Here is a 14,991-nt window from a genome sequence, read left to right on the forward strand (position 1 = left end):
TCACTGTGTCTCTCTCTCAAAAATAAAATAAAATCATAAAAAAAAAATTTTTTAAAGAAGGAAGCATTTGCATTGTTCTCTGGGGGTACCTGGGTGGCTCTGTTGGTTAAGCGTCCGACTTCGGCTCAGGTCATGATTTCATAGTTTGTGAGTTCGAGCCCCACATCAGACTCTGTGCTGACAGCTCAGAGCCTGGAGCCTGCTTTGGATTCTGTGTCTCCCTCTCTCTCTGCCCCTCCCCGGCTTGCACTCTGTCTCTCTCTCTCTCATAAATGAATAAACATTCAAAAAAAGAAGTTTTTTTAATATTTGGATTGTTCTCAATCTTGTGGTACTACAATATGACAGCCTGCTAGGCAGACTCAGAATTGTAAACAAAGACTTTTCTGGTAATTTTTCCCCCTATAAAACATACAACTTAAGATGGTCACATGTTAGGGGTTCTTGATGAGCCTACTCTATGATCTATATTCTATCTTCTTCAAAACACAAGTTAATGGCCTGATTCGTTTTTCATTAAATAAAGATTTACTGATGGTTCACTGTGACTTGTCTCCCAGACTCTCCCAATAAGACTAGAAGTTCTCTAGAGTAGAGATAGACTCCTTTATAACTAGCTAATAACCATGAATCGGATGCCACAATATTAAGTGAGCCCTTAGTGAAGATAGGAAACAGAGATTCTCATCCATTACTGGTGGGGCGGGGAGGATGGGGTAATTGATGGGGCAAGAGGGAGGGCAACTTTGCAATATCCATCAAAAACTGTATCAATAATTTCACTTCTGAAAGATCCTACAGATACACTCATACATGTGTGAAATGCCATGTATCCAAGCCTACTCACTGTAGCAACTTTAAAACAACAGAAGTTTGGACAAGTCTAAATGTTCATCAGTAGGGATTGTTTGAATAAATTATGGTACAGCCATAGAGCAGGATACTATGCAACTGTAATAAAGAATGAGACAATTTTTAGGTAGAGGCTGTGAAGTTTAGTGGTTAAAAAGCGAATATTCTGGAGTTAGGCTGCTTGGGTTCAAGTCCTGGCTCCAACAATTATTATGTGTGTGACTTTTAACTAGCCATTTATCTTCTTAGTCTCAATTTTCTCACCTATAAAATGAGAGTTACTGGGGGCACCTGGCTGGCTAATCAGAAGAGCATGCAATTCTTGATCTCTGGGTCAGAAGTTTGAGCCCCATATTGGGTTTAGAGATGACTAAGTAAACAAACAAACAAACTTTTAAAAATATTTAAAATGAGGGTTATGAGGATTCTAATGGCATCTACTTCATAGGATTGTTGTGAGGATTAAATAAGTTAATGAATATAAAGTGTTTAGAATTTTGGTACATAAGGTGTGACGGACACAGCACAGTCAGTGATTAAAGCGGGATGCACAACAGCAGGCAGAGTAGGCTACCATTTGTGTAAAACAGAGTGGAAATAAAGACTAGGATACATAGATCCTCATATTTTCATAGAACACCTTTGGATAGATACAAAGGGAAATATGACACTAGTTGCTTTTAGAGGGGGAACTAGGTGTTTGGAAGAAAGAAAGAAAAGTTTCACTGTACTTTCTTTTATACCTCTGGATTTTAAACTATCAGAATTATTACCTAGCTCAACAACAAATTAATTTAAAATCACACACACACAGAAACAGTTATCTCCCATAGACTTTTTTTAATTGAGATGAAAGTCAGATAACATAAAATTAGCCATTTTATTTTGTTATGTTTATTTATTTATTTTGAGAGAGAGAGAGAGAGAGAGAGAGAGAGAGAGCAAGCACAAGCAGGGGAGGGGCAGGGAGAGAAACACAGAATCCAAAGCAGGCTCCAGGCTCTGACCTGAGCTGAAGTCGGATGCTTAACTGACTGAGCCACCCAGGCGCCCCAAAATTAGCTATTTTAAAGTGAACAATAGGGGCGCCTGGGTGGCTCAGTTGGTTGGGCGTCTGACTTCAGCTCAGGTCATGGTCAGAGTTGAAGCCCTGAGTTGGGCTCTGTGCTGACAGCTCAGAGCGTGGAGCCTGCTTAGGATTCTGTGTCTCCCTCTCTCTCTGCTCCTTCCCCTCTCGTGCATGCTCTGTCTCTCAAAAATGAATAAACGTTAAAAAAAATTATAAATAAATAAATAATAAATAAGTAAAGTGAACAATTAAAATACATACGTTGGATTTTAATTTAAAAGCAAGAGACTTGGGGCACTTGGGTAGCTCAGTCGGTTAAGCATCTGACTCTTGATTTCAGTTCAGGTCACGATCTCCCGGTTCGTGAGATTGAGCCCCAAGTAGGGCTCTGCACTGACAGTGAGCCTGATTGGGATTCTCTCTGTCTCTCTCTCTGTCTCTCTCTCTGTCTCTCCGTCTGTCTGTCTGTCTGTCTCTCTCTATCTTTCTGCCCCTCCCCCAAGTGCACGCACATACCCTATCTCTCTCAAAATAAATAAATAAACTTACAAAAAAATAAAAGCAAGAGCTTTTGATAAGGCATTGCCATTTTCTGTCTCCATGGTAGTTCCCAAATCGATCCATCCATCATGGTCTGACCTCAATGTTACCACCTCTTTGACATCTTCCTCGGAGACTGTCGGAACCAGGGTAGAGCTCTTCTGAATCCCTAAGCAACCAGGATCTGTATGCTGCATTGGTCCATGAACTTGCATATGTCTTGGAATCACTGCAAAAGGGCCTCACCTTTGTCTTCTTTCCTACAGCTATGCCTGGAGCTTCTCACGGTCATAGGAGACACCCCTGTGCTTCTAGATAGTTCCTAAAGCACTATCCTTGGTGCTTTGAAGAGATTATCAGATTGATGGAAAGCCTTCAGAACCTGCTGGAGTCACTGACATTCCTGAACCCTGGAAGCCTCTGGGACAAGGAAACTGTGCCCTCTACAGGACTATCTAAAAAGTGGTGAATGGAAGGTACAGATTTCCCCCACTATCCAAAAGTTTGTGTTACACTACTCTGCCTTTACAAAAGACCCACATTAGTACCTGTTTTTGCAAACGAAAATAAAAAAATAAAGAATTTTTTCTTTTACAGATGGTAATTGCTTCTTTGCTTATGCCATTTAGGCTTAGAATAGGTTTCATAGACAAAACAGATAACACATGGGACAGGAGGGGTTGGGGGGAAGAGGAGAGAAACAAACCACAAGAGACTCTTAAAGGTGGAGAACACAGTGAGGGTTGCTAGAGGGAGGTGTGTGGGGATGGGCTAGATGGGTGAAGGGTATTAAGGAGGACACTCATTATGATGAGCACTGGGTATCGTATGTAAGTGACAAATCACTGAATTTTACTCCTTTTTTTAATGTTTATTTATTTTTGAGGGCAGGGGAGAGAATGAGAGAGAGAGAGAGAGAGAGAGAGAGAGAGAATTCCAAGCAGACTCCTCAATGCCAGCACAGAGCTCTGGAATTTATAAACCATGAGATCATGACCTGAGCTGAAATCAAGGGTGTGACACTTAATTGACTAAGCCACCGAGGCTTCCCTGAATTCTACTCCTGAAACCAATGTTGCACTGTATGTTAACTAAGTAGAATTTAAATTTTAAAAATTATAATAAAAAAAGAATAGGCTTCATAGGAATGCTTCACTTCCTGTATTCTCAGCACGGGCTGGGGAATCTCCTCAGCTCCGCAGGCGATCAAGAAAGATGATAAAGGAGGAGGAGGCTGGGCCCATTCCTTCTCTGTCCTCTGGGCACACAAGCGTCCTCTGGCGCCCTCTGTGCACACAGGCACAGGCAGCCTGCAGGAGAAAGTCTGTTTGAGTCAGCGGCTAGGCCACCCCCTTCGTTTTGAGGAGTGGGGGGTGTGGGGGGTGGGGATGTCACAAGGCGGACAGAAGTAAAATGACTGGCCGGAGATCACGCTGATCAGGGCCACCCTGAGACTTATTTCTGTAACACAATCTTCTTTCCGAGTTCTAGGCCAGAGAGAGGGGTCTAACGCAGGCAACTAATTCTGGTTACTTCTGAGCTTTGTCTTTGTCACTTCAAGTCTTCTAAGCCATTCGCAATCCATTTCCCAGCTCCCTTCTCCTACTCTCTGGGTTGAATTTTAAAGGCTGTAAGGTACACAAAGCCCCAGCCAGGCCTGGGGCGGGGCAGAGGCAGGGGCCAGGACAGGTTGTTGGCCTCCCTGCCTCTGTCCCATTGCTGGTGCTCCGTGTTCCTGGGCAGGGAAGCTGCTGGGTTCAGAGGGTGCAGACTCGGCCTGCGATCTCTCCGTCCTGCCCCTGTGCAGCTGGCTGACATGGCGTGTCCCCGTTTCCTCTGTGAGGCACTCAGTTCTCTTTCCTAATTACTTTCTATGTCTCACTTGAGGGCCACTGAATACTGTGGATCATTTCCAAAGCCCTTGGGAGACACAGAAGTGTCAAGGGGCTTTGCAAGGTCTCCAGCACCTGGAAAGGCCACCACAATTTCAACCATGCTCTGCCTGGAGGCAGGGGAGGAGAGACTGCCAGCAGGGCCACCACATACTCCAAGTCCCCTCTGGGGGTGCCAGGCTCAGGCTCGCACCCCCAGGCTCCCTCTTCCCCTCTCTCAGCTTTCCTAAGTGATGGGGTAACCGGGGAGCAGGGTTAGTGCACAGACACCACCTGCTTCTCACTCTGCTCTTTCTCTCCCAGGTTAGCTCTCTGCCCAGCTCAGAGCCCCAGGTAGGGGCGGGGGGCACAGGCATGGGGGGGAGGGGGGCAGGAGGAAGCAGCAGGCAGAAAAAAACTGCTATTTTGGTTGCCTTTCCATTTCAGATTTCTCTTGACTCGTCCCAGGATGATAGAAGTCAAGATCTGGCATCTGATTCAGAGATGATCTCCAGGAGAGGAATGAGAAAAGTTTGTTGATGTCTCAAATTATTATTATTTTAAAACATTTTTAATGTTTATTTATTTTTGAAAGAGAGAGACAGAGTGGTGGGGCGGGGGGAGGGGCAGAGAGAGAAGGAGATATAGAATGAAGCAGGCTCCAGACTCTGAGCTGTTAGCACAGAGCCTGATTCGGGGCTGGAGCCCACGGAATGTGAGATCATGACCTAAGCTGACGTCGGATGCTTAACTGACCGAGTCACCCAGGTTCCCCGATATCTCAGATTATTAAAATTGACACAACTTCATGCTTCACATGTCATACAATCATGTGGAGAATGTGTATCACAAAATAAAAATAATGTATTATTCCTCCAAATTTTAATTGAAATCAAAACGTTATGTTCATTTGTTAATTTTTTTTTTTTAAGAGAGAGAGAGAGAGAGAGAGTATGAGCAGGGGAGAAGGACAGATGGAGACAGAATATCAAGCAGGCTTGACATTCAGCATGGAGCCCGACACAGGGCTCGGCCCCACAATCCCGAGCCCCACAATCCGGGGATCATGAACTGAGCCAAAATCAAGAGAGGGGCGCTCAACCGACTGAGCCACTAGGGCCCCCCAAAGCACCACGTTTAGATCTTAGAAGTCCTGGTACTCCGGAGGTGGTTGGGAAAAATTGAGGGACCTGACACCCAGGGTGTTTAGTCTCTAATTTGCAGGAAGACGGCACTGAAAGAATCTTCTCTTCCTTTCCAGTTTTGTTCAGGGCTGCACCTGGTTTGAAACTGGAAGAAGTGGGGGTGGGCACCTCTTCTCCACGGAGGAGGGCCACCGGTTTTTGCAGCCTAATCATCTTAGATGGCAGAAGGAAGCTGTTGGTGTCACAGGGGCCAGGAGAACCTTTTCAAATACAAACGGGCTGCCCCTCCCTCCCTGCCGGGGTATGTGATCTTTGTTGAAAGTGCAGTCAAGCCTGTTTTGAGCTTGGCTGACCCATTCCTACTTACTGAAAACCTGAAAGGCTCATTGTTCAGGTGGTTGTAAAAGAACATAGAGGTTGTGAAAGGCCCACTGTTTTATATCTGAAATAGTTATCTGTCCCAAAGTGAAAATGTAATCAAAATTGTTTTTTAAATATCCTTTTTTGTCCAAAGGCAAAAAAAAAAAAAAAAAAAAAAAAAGAGAGAGAGAGAGAGAATGCAAGGGATAGAAATGACTGCAAAGAAACATCTCAATATTTTTTACAGAGTCATTTTTCTGCTTGAGCACTGTTAATGGGTGGCCATTTCCCCATTTCCCTATTTCCCTGCAGGACACTGGGGTCTATTCACCATTCATTCACCTGGTCTCTGGAACAGAGTCTCGGGGCAGCCAAGCAAAGCACCAGGCAAGACAATTTCAGCCTTTGCAAATATCTTACACATGTTTAAGAAATCCAAAAAGAAATTCTGTGGCTCAGCTGAAACTGGGGGCCCAGAGAGGTGGTGGGGGGAGGAGGGGGGAATCAGTGCGTTCTCCCACATCATGTGAGACAACATCAGCTGAAGAGAAAATACTAAGAGAAACTTAATCTGAAACCACACAAGATTAGAGAAATAAGCGATTCATTTTTTTCCTTTTATTTCTTTATTTCCTTTTTAAGTAACCTCTACACCCAGCTTGGGGCTCAGACGCACAACCCCAAGATCAAGAATCACAGGCTTCCCTGATTGAGCCAGCCAGGCACACCCCTTCCCCCGCCGAACCCTCACACCGATCCAGATTCATCTTTATTTTTCCTTTTTAATTTTTAAAGTTTATTTATTTATTTCGAGAGAGACAGTGACAGCGTGAGTAGGGGAAGGGCAGAGAGAGAGAGGGAGGGAGGGAGAGAGAGAACCCCAAGCAGGCGCCACACCATCAGCACACAGCCCCATGCGGGGCTCGAATTCACCAAACCGTGAGATCATGACCTGAGCCCCAGAGTCAGACGCTTAACCAACTGAGTCACCCAGGCGCCCCTGGATTCATTTTAGAAGGCTTTTCTACTCTACTTTTTTCCTGGGCTCCTTGTGTGCCAGGGCCACACCCTCCCCATCCCCAAAGGAAAGGCTCTGTAAGAAAAGGAGCACCCACATTGGCCTATAAGGCTGACCTCAGAGGGGACAGGATGTGTGTGCACCAAGGGCAGAGACAAGAGCTGGGGATTTGCCCTGGCATCACACTGCTGGTTCCAGTACAGGCAGTGGTGGGAGATGACACTGGAAGGACAGGCTGGAGCTGTAGTTTAGGGGGCCCTGTATGCTAGGCTAAGGATTTTGTAATTTATCCTTAGGTATGTGGAGCTAGTGAAGACTTTTTACACCATTTTTTTTCTTTTTAAAGAATGATGTGGTAATTAAGAATTATCAGGTGATCACTTATTAAGTAATAAAATTTATTATATAAACATAGAAACAAGAAAATCTCATAATCAGGTAGAAATAAAAGTCCCAAACTGAACAAACCATAATCATACTACACAAGAGGTAACCACTGTAAAGATTTGGAGAAAGAACGGTCTTTATATACGCTTATCTATTAAAATAAAAAGGGATAATACTTTGCACATGGCTTTGTGATGATTTTTTTCATTAAACATTATAAAGTAAATTTATTCGTGTATTATTATTATGCATAGTTCTTTTCTTTTCTTTTTTTTTTAAGTTTATTTATTTTGAGAGAGAGAGAGGGAGCTCGAGAAGGGGAGGGCCAGAGGGAGGAGATAGAGAATCCCAAGCAGGCTCTGCACTGTCAGCACAGAGTCTGACACAGGGCTTGATCCCACAAACTATGAGACCACGACCGGAGTCAAAATCAAGACTTGGTTAACCGACTGAGCCATCCAGGCGCCCCTGCATAGTTATTTTCAACTTTTTTCCTGAACTAAGATTCCTGAGGGAGCTAACACCAAGTCATGAGTAACAGGTTGAACAAGCAGTGATTTTTGAGGGGCACTCCTCTTTAGAATCTTTGGTCTACGATACCATTTAGATGGTTGAGCTGTATTTCAATAAAATACTCGTGGACATTTTAATTGTTTTTAATCTTACACATTTGCTAAGAATGTTTCAGTCAATATATTTGAACTCACAGTTTGTAAACTTACTAATTAGATTTAATTCTTTAAGATAAATTCTTTGAAGTTCAGCTGTTTATTTGCATTAAAAAAAAGAGACAATTTAGATGTCAACTGAATGAGTGACCCTTGCCTTTGCCTTTGCAATTTTTGGTATTACTAGCTCAGACATTAATATTTTCAATCTTTATAATCTTTGTAAATCTGGCTGACAAAAAGTCTATGACCTTTTAAAAATAATTTGCATGTGTTTTCTTAGTAGTAAGGTTGACATTTTGTTTTCATATGGTTATCAGCCATTTGTATTTTTTTTGAGAATTGTCCACTCATGTATATTGTTCATTTACACTTTCAAACAGAAATTTATCTTATTATTTATTACCAAAGTATTCCATGTTCATTGTCAAATCATCTGCATCTCTTAAAAAAGTCATTGAGGATCTTGTAACCCAGAGATAACCAGTGCTAACAGTTTTGAGTTAGAACTTTTTCTATGATGTGTATACATATGTAGATGCTTGTATGGCAATAGTGGACTCTTACACAGATACTTGCTTTACATGTATTATTTGTGAACATCTCGGTATGCCAGTGAGTACATAGCTACAACATTATATGCAATGGTTCACTACATGCATGTTCCATTTGTTTAATTCTTGACCATTTAGGTAACAAATCTTTATGCCTGTGTCCAATTCTTTTCTTAGTGGAATCAGATACAAATGATTTGAATATCTTTATTAATACCAACTGTTATATTATGGTGTAATGGCTTCCCCAGTTATTTGACTTTATTTTTATTATTTTTTTTAACATTTTTAAAGTTTTATTTATTTTTGAAAGAGAATGCACATAAGCTGAGGAGGGATAGAGAGAGAGGGAGACACAGAATCCAAAGCAGGCTCCAGGCTCTGAGCTGTCAGCACAGAGCCCGATGTGGGGCTCAAACCCACGAACCGTAAGATCATGGCATGAGCCAAAGTCGGACACTCAACTGACTGAGCCACCCAGGTGCCCCTTGACTTTAAATTTTATTCTGGGATATGGTAGTTTCATACTTTTAGTAGTAAAATTTGTATGTTGATTGATTTTCATTTATTGAGCCCACTTTACATTCCTAAGATAAACTCCACTTGGTTGTAGTATATTATTCTTCACATATATTGCTGGATATGATTTGATAAATCTCTCATTAAGGGTTCTTCAATCTAATTTCATCAGGTACATTGGTCTGAACTTTTTTTTTAAAGTTAAGTTCTATACCCAATGTGGGGCTTGAACTCATAACCCTGAGATCCAGAGTCACGTGCTCTACCAAATGAGCCAGCCAGACAGTCCTGAGCTTTCTTTGAACTGTGTTTATTTGGTTTTGATATCATGGTAATGTTGGCCTCATAAAATAAGTTGAGGTTGGGCACCAGAAAAAATCGTTGTGAAGTTATTCATAGATAACTTTATGGGGTCACTTACCCTAGCTTCTCCCTCTCCCCAATCTGCCCAGTATGTTCTAGTTACCCAGGACTCCCCCTTTCAATCCTCTGGCCAGGAAAAGTCCCAGCTGGGGCTTTAGTTACTGCTGCCTGCCACACACTTCCATGATTCTACTCAAGTTCATGGCTAAGCAGTGATTTTACCTCTGGAAGGGGGAAATGTGGTCAACTGTTAAGTTTGATGATACGTCAGTTCTTGTCTTCTCCAATCTGCCTGCCATTACTTGTTTCAGAGTCCTCAAACCGCTGTTTTATGTATTTTAGCCACATTTTATAATTACATTCAGAGGGACAGACAGGGATGAGGGTGCTTACTTCATTTTACTGCGAACTGGCACTCATAAATTGGTTTCAAGGGGCACCTGGGTGGCTCAATCAGTTGAGTATCCATCTTTGGCTCAGGTCATCATTTCACAGTTCATGAGGTTCGTGAGTTCAAGCCCTGAATTGAGCTCACTGTTATCAGTGCAGAGCCCACTTCAGATTCTCTGTCCCCTGGTCTCTCTGCCCCTTCCCCACTTCCTTTCTCTCTCAAAAATAAACATTAAAAATATCTAAATGTGGTTTCAATTAATAATTTAAGTGTAGCTGCCTTTCCACTTTACTGTAGACTAAGCCCTCTCCTTTTCATCTCCTTTGTTGTACACTAAATTTCATAAAAAGAAAAAACTTAGAAACTCATACAATTTTAAAATTTTCATTCAGTTTTGAGAGACAGAGAGAGAGTGTGAACGGGGGAGGGGCAGAGAGAAAGGGAGACACAGAATCTGAACGAGGCTCCAAGCTGTCAGCTCAGAACCCGACACGGGGCTCGAACTCATGAACGGTGAGATCATGACCTGAGCTGAAGTTGGATGCTCAACCAACTGAGCCACCCAGGCGCCCCTAAAAACTCATACAATTAAGAATTTTGTCATCTAGAAAATCTTATTTTCCTTTGAGCCCATCTTTGCTCCTCATCAACTCCCACTGATTCTTCTACCTCTTTCATTAAGTCCAACCAAAGAGCAGACAGGAGGACAGAGAGGCTGCTCCAACATTACCATGAGATTTCTGGGAGATTTTGGTCTCTGCTTTGAAATAAAGGATTCCCTGAATATGTAGTTTGCTTAAATTTTAGGTCTCCTTCCTGACATTTCTCTTGAAACAATCAATGAAGGAAGTGCATTGAGTGTTTATGACAGTCCTTGAGATTTTATTTATTTTTAAAAGTAATCTCTACACCCAACATGGGGCTTGAACTCACAACCCTGAGATCAAGTTACACGTTCCACCGACTGAGCCAACCAGGCGCCCCTATGACTGTCCTTTATACTAAGTGTGAGGGACATCAAGTATCCTAGTGTTTAAGAAGAGAAACGTGATCACAGAATTGAAGAATTTGGGAACTGAAAGTAATTTTTGAGATTATCCCTCAGTTTAAGAGATGTGTTTGCACACTAAATTTAGGAGTCCATAGGTAAAATGGCTGGGGTCTCTAATGTCATAAAATCAAATGCACACAAGGCCAGCCTGGTAGACAAAATAGGGAATGGTAGAGGCTGTGATAAACTTTCCAGAGAAGACGGTCTTAAATGTGTCCACCAGAGGGAATAGCCATTCCTCTCAGCTTCAGTTAATTGTTACCACAGAGGAACACATGCCCTCTGTCATCAGATCTTCCATTTTTTCAAGAGAAGTCAAATTGGGATTTCCTGTGAAATTTTTCTTTTCTTTCTTTTTTTAAGTTTATTTATTTATTTTGAGAGAGAGAGAGAAAGAGCACCAGCAGGGGAGGGGCAGAGAGAGAGAGGGAAAGAATCACAAGCAGCCTCTGTACTGCCAGCACAGAGTCAGAGGTGGGGCTTGAACTCAAGAATTGTGAGATCATGACCTGAGCTGAAATCCAGTCAGATGCTTAACTGACTGAGCCACCCAAGTGCCCCTATGAAATTGTTCTTTAACATTGGCTGTTTAAAAAAAATTTTGGGGGGGCGCCTCGGTGGCTCAGTCGGTTAAGCGTCCGACTTTGGCTCAGGTCATGATCTCACGGTCCGTGAGTTCGTGCCCCACATCGGGCTCTGTGCTGACAGCTCAGAGCCTGGAGCCCGTTTCGGATTCTGTGTCTCCCTCTCTCTCTGCCCCTCCCCTGTTCATGCTCTGTCTCTGTCTCAAAAATAAATAAACGTTAAAAAAAAAAATTAAAAAAAATTTTTTTTAGGCTGCTTTCCCTCTCCCACAATACCTCGTGGTCTTCCTTTCCAACCCGGGCCTGGCAGGATGGCTCCTGCCAAGAAGGGTGGCGAGAAGAAGGACCGTTCTGCCATCAACGAGGTAGTGACCAGAGAATACACCATCAACATTCACAAGCGCATCCATGGAGTGGGTTTCAAGAAGCGTGCCCCTCGGGCACTCAAAGAGATCCGGAAATTTGCTATGCAGGAGATGGGAACCCCAGATGTGCACATTGACACCAGGCTCAACAAAGCTGTCTGGGCCAAAGGAATAAGGAATGTTCCGTACTGTATCCGTGTGCGGTTGTCCAGAAAAAGTAACGAGGATGAGGATTCACCAAACAAGCTCTATATGTTGGTTACCTATGTACCTGTCACCACTTTCAAAAATCTACAGACTGTTAATGTGGATGAGAATTGCTGATTGTCAAATAAAGGTATAAAACTGCAGAAAAAAAAATTAATGTTTATTTTATTTTTGAGACACAGACAGAGGCAGAGAATAAGCAGGGGAGGGGCAGAGAGAGAGGAAGACACAGAAACTGAAGCAGGATCCAGGCTCTGAGCTGTCAGCACAGAACCTGATGCGGGGCTCAAACCCACAAACTGTGAGATCATAACCTGAGCTGAAGTCGGACACTCAACCTACTGAGCCACGCAGGTGCCCCTTGGCTGTTTTTAACAGTTTGGGCCAAATAAGACATAGCTATATCCTGGATAAAGTACATAAGATACGACTTCTGGCTCAGGTAAAGGTTAAAATGCAGAGCAATGGAGATGGCATTCCCTTTTCCTATTATTACTTAACCACTGACCTTTGAAAAAGAAGTAGTGTTGTGAATTCTTTAGAATCTGAAGAGTGGAAAGGGCTGATGGGTAGGCCTTTGGAGTAGACCAAAATTTGGGATACTTAAAATCCATGTCTTAAGCATTAAAATTGTACAGAAAGAGGATTAGCTGCAGGATACATCTATGGGAAGTACATGGCATAAAGGTTAAATGCTCAGGCTTTGAAGTCAAAGAACTCTCCAAATATGTAGCTTTCTGATGATCTGACCCAATTCAAGAAACTCTATCATTCAAGTGACCTTTTATTACAGAAACAGCAAGTTACTTAATCTCAAACCCTAGTTTACTCATGTGTAGTAAATACAATGTTGTGAGGATGAATACATACTGTTCAGTACATTGATGTAGAGTTGCTTGAAGGTATCTTGAGTAGCAGTGACATAATCAAACAGATGCTTTAGGAGGAATAATCTGGGGGTTGTAGGCTGAATAGACTGGAGTTTGGAAAAAGGCAGGATTTGGAAATAATTTTAACAAAGGGAGTATCTAAATCCTGAAAGGTGGATGAGATCATCAATAGCATGTACACATGCAGAAGATGTTGATGACAGAACCATGGAAAGTGCCACCTAGAAGCAGCAGCACAAAAGGAATGTTCAGAGAGGTAGGAGGAAATAAAACCAACGAACCAGGAATTTCAATGCCATGGAAAACAAGGGAACATTTAACAAGGTATAGAGCAAAACCAGCCTCCACTTTGCCGAAATCTTATTCATGCCTGCATTTTGGCTGCCATGAAATAATTATCAACTTTGAGACAATGGCTATTTGAATTGTATTCAAATGATTTTACTAGGCACATGGACTAACAGTATAAAGGCATACCTCATTTTATTGTACTTTGCTTTATTTCTGCCCTTCACAGATATTGAGGCTTTTTTTATTTTTAAAGATTTTTTTCTTTTTTTTTTTAGGGGTGCTTGGATGGCTCGGTCGGTTAAGCGTCTGATTCTTGACTTCAGCTCAGGTCCTGATCTCACGGTTCATGAGCCAGAGCCCACATTGGGCTCTGTGCTGACAGTGCAGAGCCTGCTTGGGATTCTCTCTCCCTCTCTGCCCCTCCCCTACTCATGTGCTCCCTCGTGCATGCTCTCTCTCAAAATAAATAAATTTGTAATTTTTTTAATGTTTATTTTTGACAGAGAGTGAGTACACACGAGCAGGGGAGGGGCAGGGAGAGAGGGGGACAGAGGATCCAAAGTGGGCTCTGCATAGAGCCTGAGGCGAGGCTCAAAACATGAACCATGAGATCATGTCTTGAGCTGAGGTCCTACACTTAACTGAGAGCCAGACAGGTGCCCTGATACTGTGTGGTTTTTGTTTTTTTACAAATTGATGGTTTGTGGCAACTGTGCATCAAGCAAGTCTCTCAGTGCCATTTTTCTCATAGCACTTGTTCACATAGTGTCTCTGTGTCACATTTGCTAATTCTCAAAATATTTCAAACTTTTTCATTATTATTATAATTGTTATGGTGATCTGTCATCAGTGATTATGACTCACTGAAAGCATGGATGATGGTTAGCATTTTGCTTTAAAAATTGTTTTCTTAAAATTTTAATTTTTTTATTTTTTAGAGTTAAGGTATGTACATTTTTTTTTTTTTTTTAAGTTTATGTATTTATTTTGAGAGAGTACACACGCTCACCTCTCTCTCGACGCCAGGCTGGAACTCACAAACTGTGAGATGATGACCTCAGCCGAAATCAAGAGTCAGACGCTTAACTGACTCAACTGAGCCGCCCAAATGCCCCTGTACAATGTTTACTAAAGACACAATGGTATTGCACACTTAATAGATGAACATAACTTCTATCTATATATAGGGAAACCAAAAAATTCATTTGACTCACTTTATTGTGACATTTACTATGTTATGGTGGTCTGGAACTGAACCTCCAAGTATCTGAGGTATTCCTGGTAACAGCATCTTAAACTTTGAAAAGATCTGGTTAGCTTATATACTTTCATACTTAATGCCAGAACCTTTAACCAAAATGTTAAGCAGGTGGTTATATTTGAACACAGGCACCAACTTCTTTCCAGTGACATTCATCTATTTTATTGTTGCAGTTAACATTTTCAAAAACTATGCTTTCTATAGATATTCATATTTGAAGATACTTCTAATCCTTTCTCTCCCCCACATCTCTTGTTCCTCCTGTGCTGTGGTTCTAACTGTAGAGTTTAGTTTCAAATTTTCACTACCTTGGTCACTCCAAGTTATCACTCAACAACAAATGCTCAGACAGGCACCTGGCTGGCTCAGACAGTAGAGCAAATGACTCTTGATCTCAAGGTTGTGAGTTCAAGCCCCACATTGGGCTAAAGCTCACTTAACAACAACAACATCAATAAGAAGCAGCCCAGAACTGAACACCAAACTGAACATTGGTGTGAACCAATGCTAAGGATATGTTTCTCTCTCTTTGGATATCAGATAAGGGACACAGGGAGTTCCTTCCAGGTTAGAAGTTCCAATGCTATCTCACCAAAATTAGCTGT

General features: G+C 42.2%; 1 pseudogene; it reads left to right on the forward strand.

Moving 5' to 3' along the window:
* Window positions 1-11,639: 11,639 nt before the first annotated feature.
* Window positions 11,640-12,101, forward strand: LOC112860443 (large ribosomal subunit protein eL31 pseudogene; annotated as a pseudogene).
* Window positions 12,102-14,991: the final 2,890 nt, after the last annotated feature.

Source organism: Puma concolor, chromosome A1 (genome assembly GCF_028749965.1).
Source record: "Puma concolor isolate L17-30 chromosome A1, mPumCon1.1.hap2, whole genome shotgun sequence".
NCBI classification, from domain to species: domain Eukaryota; kingdom Metazoa; phylum Chordata; class Mammalia; order Carnivora; family Felidae; genus Puma; species Puma concolor.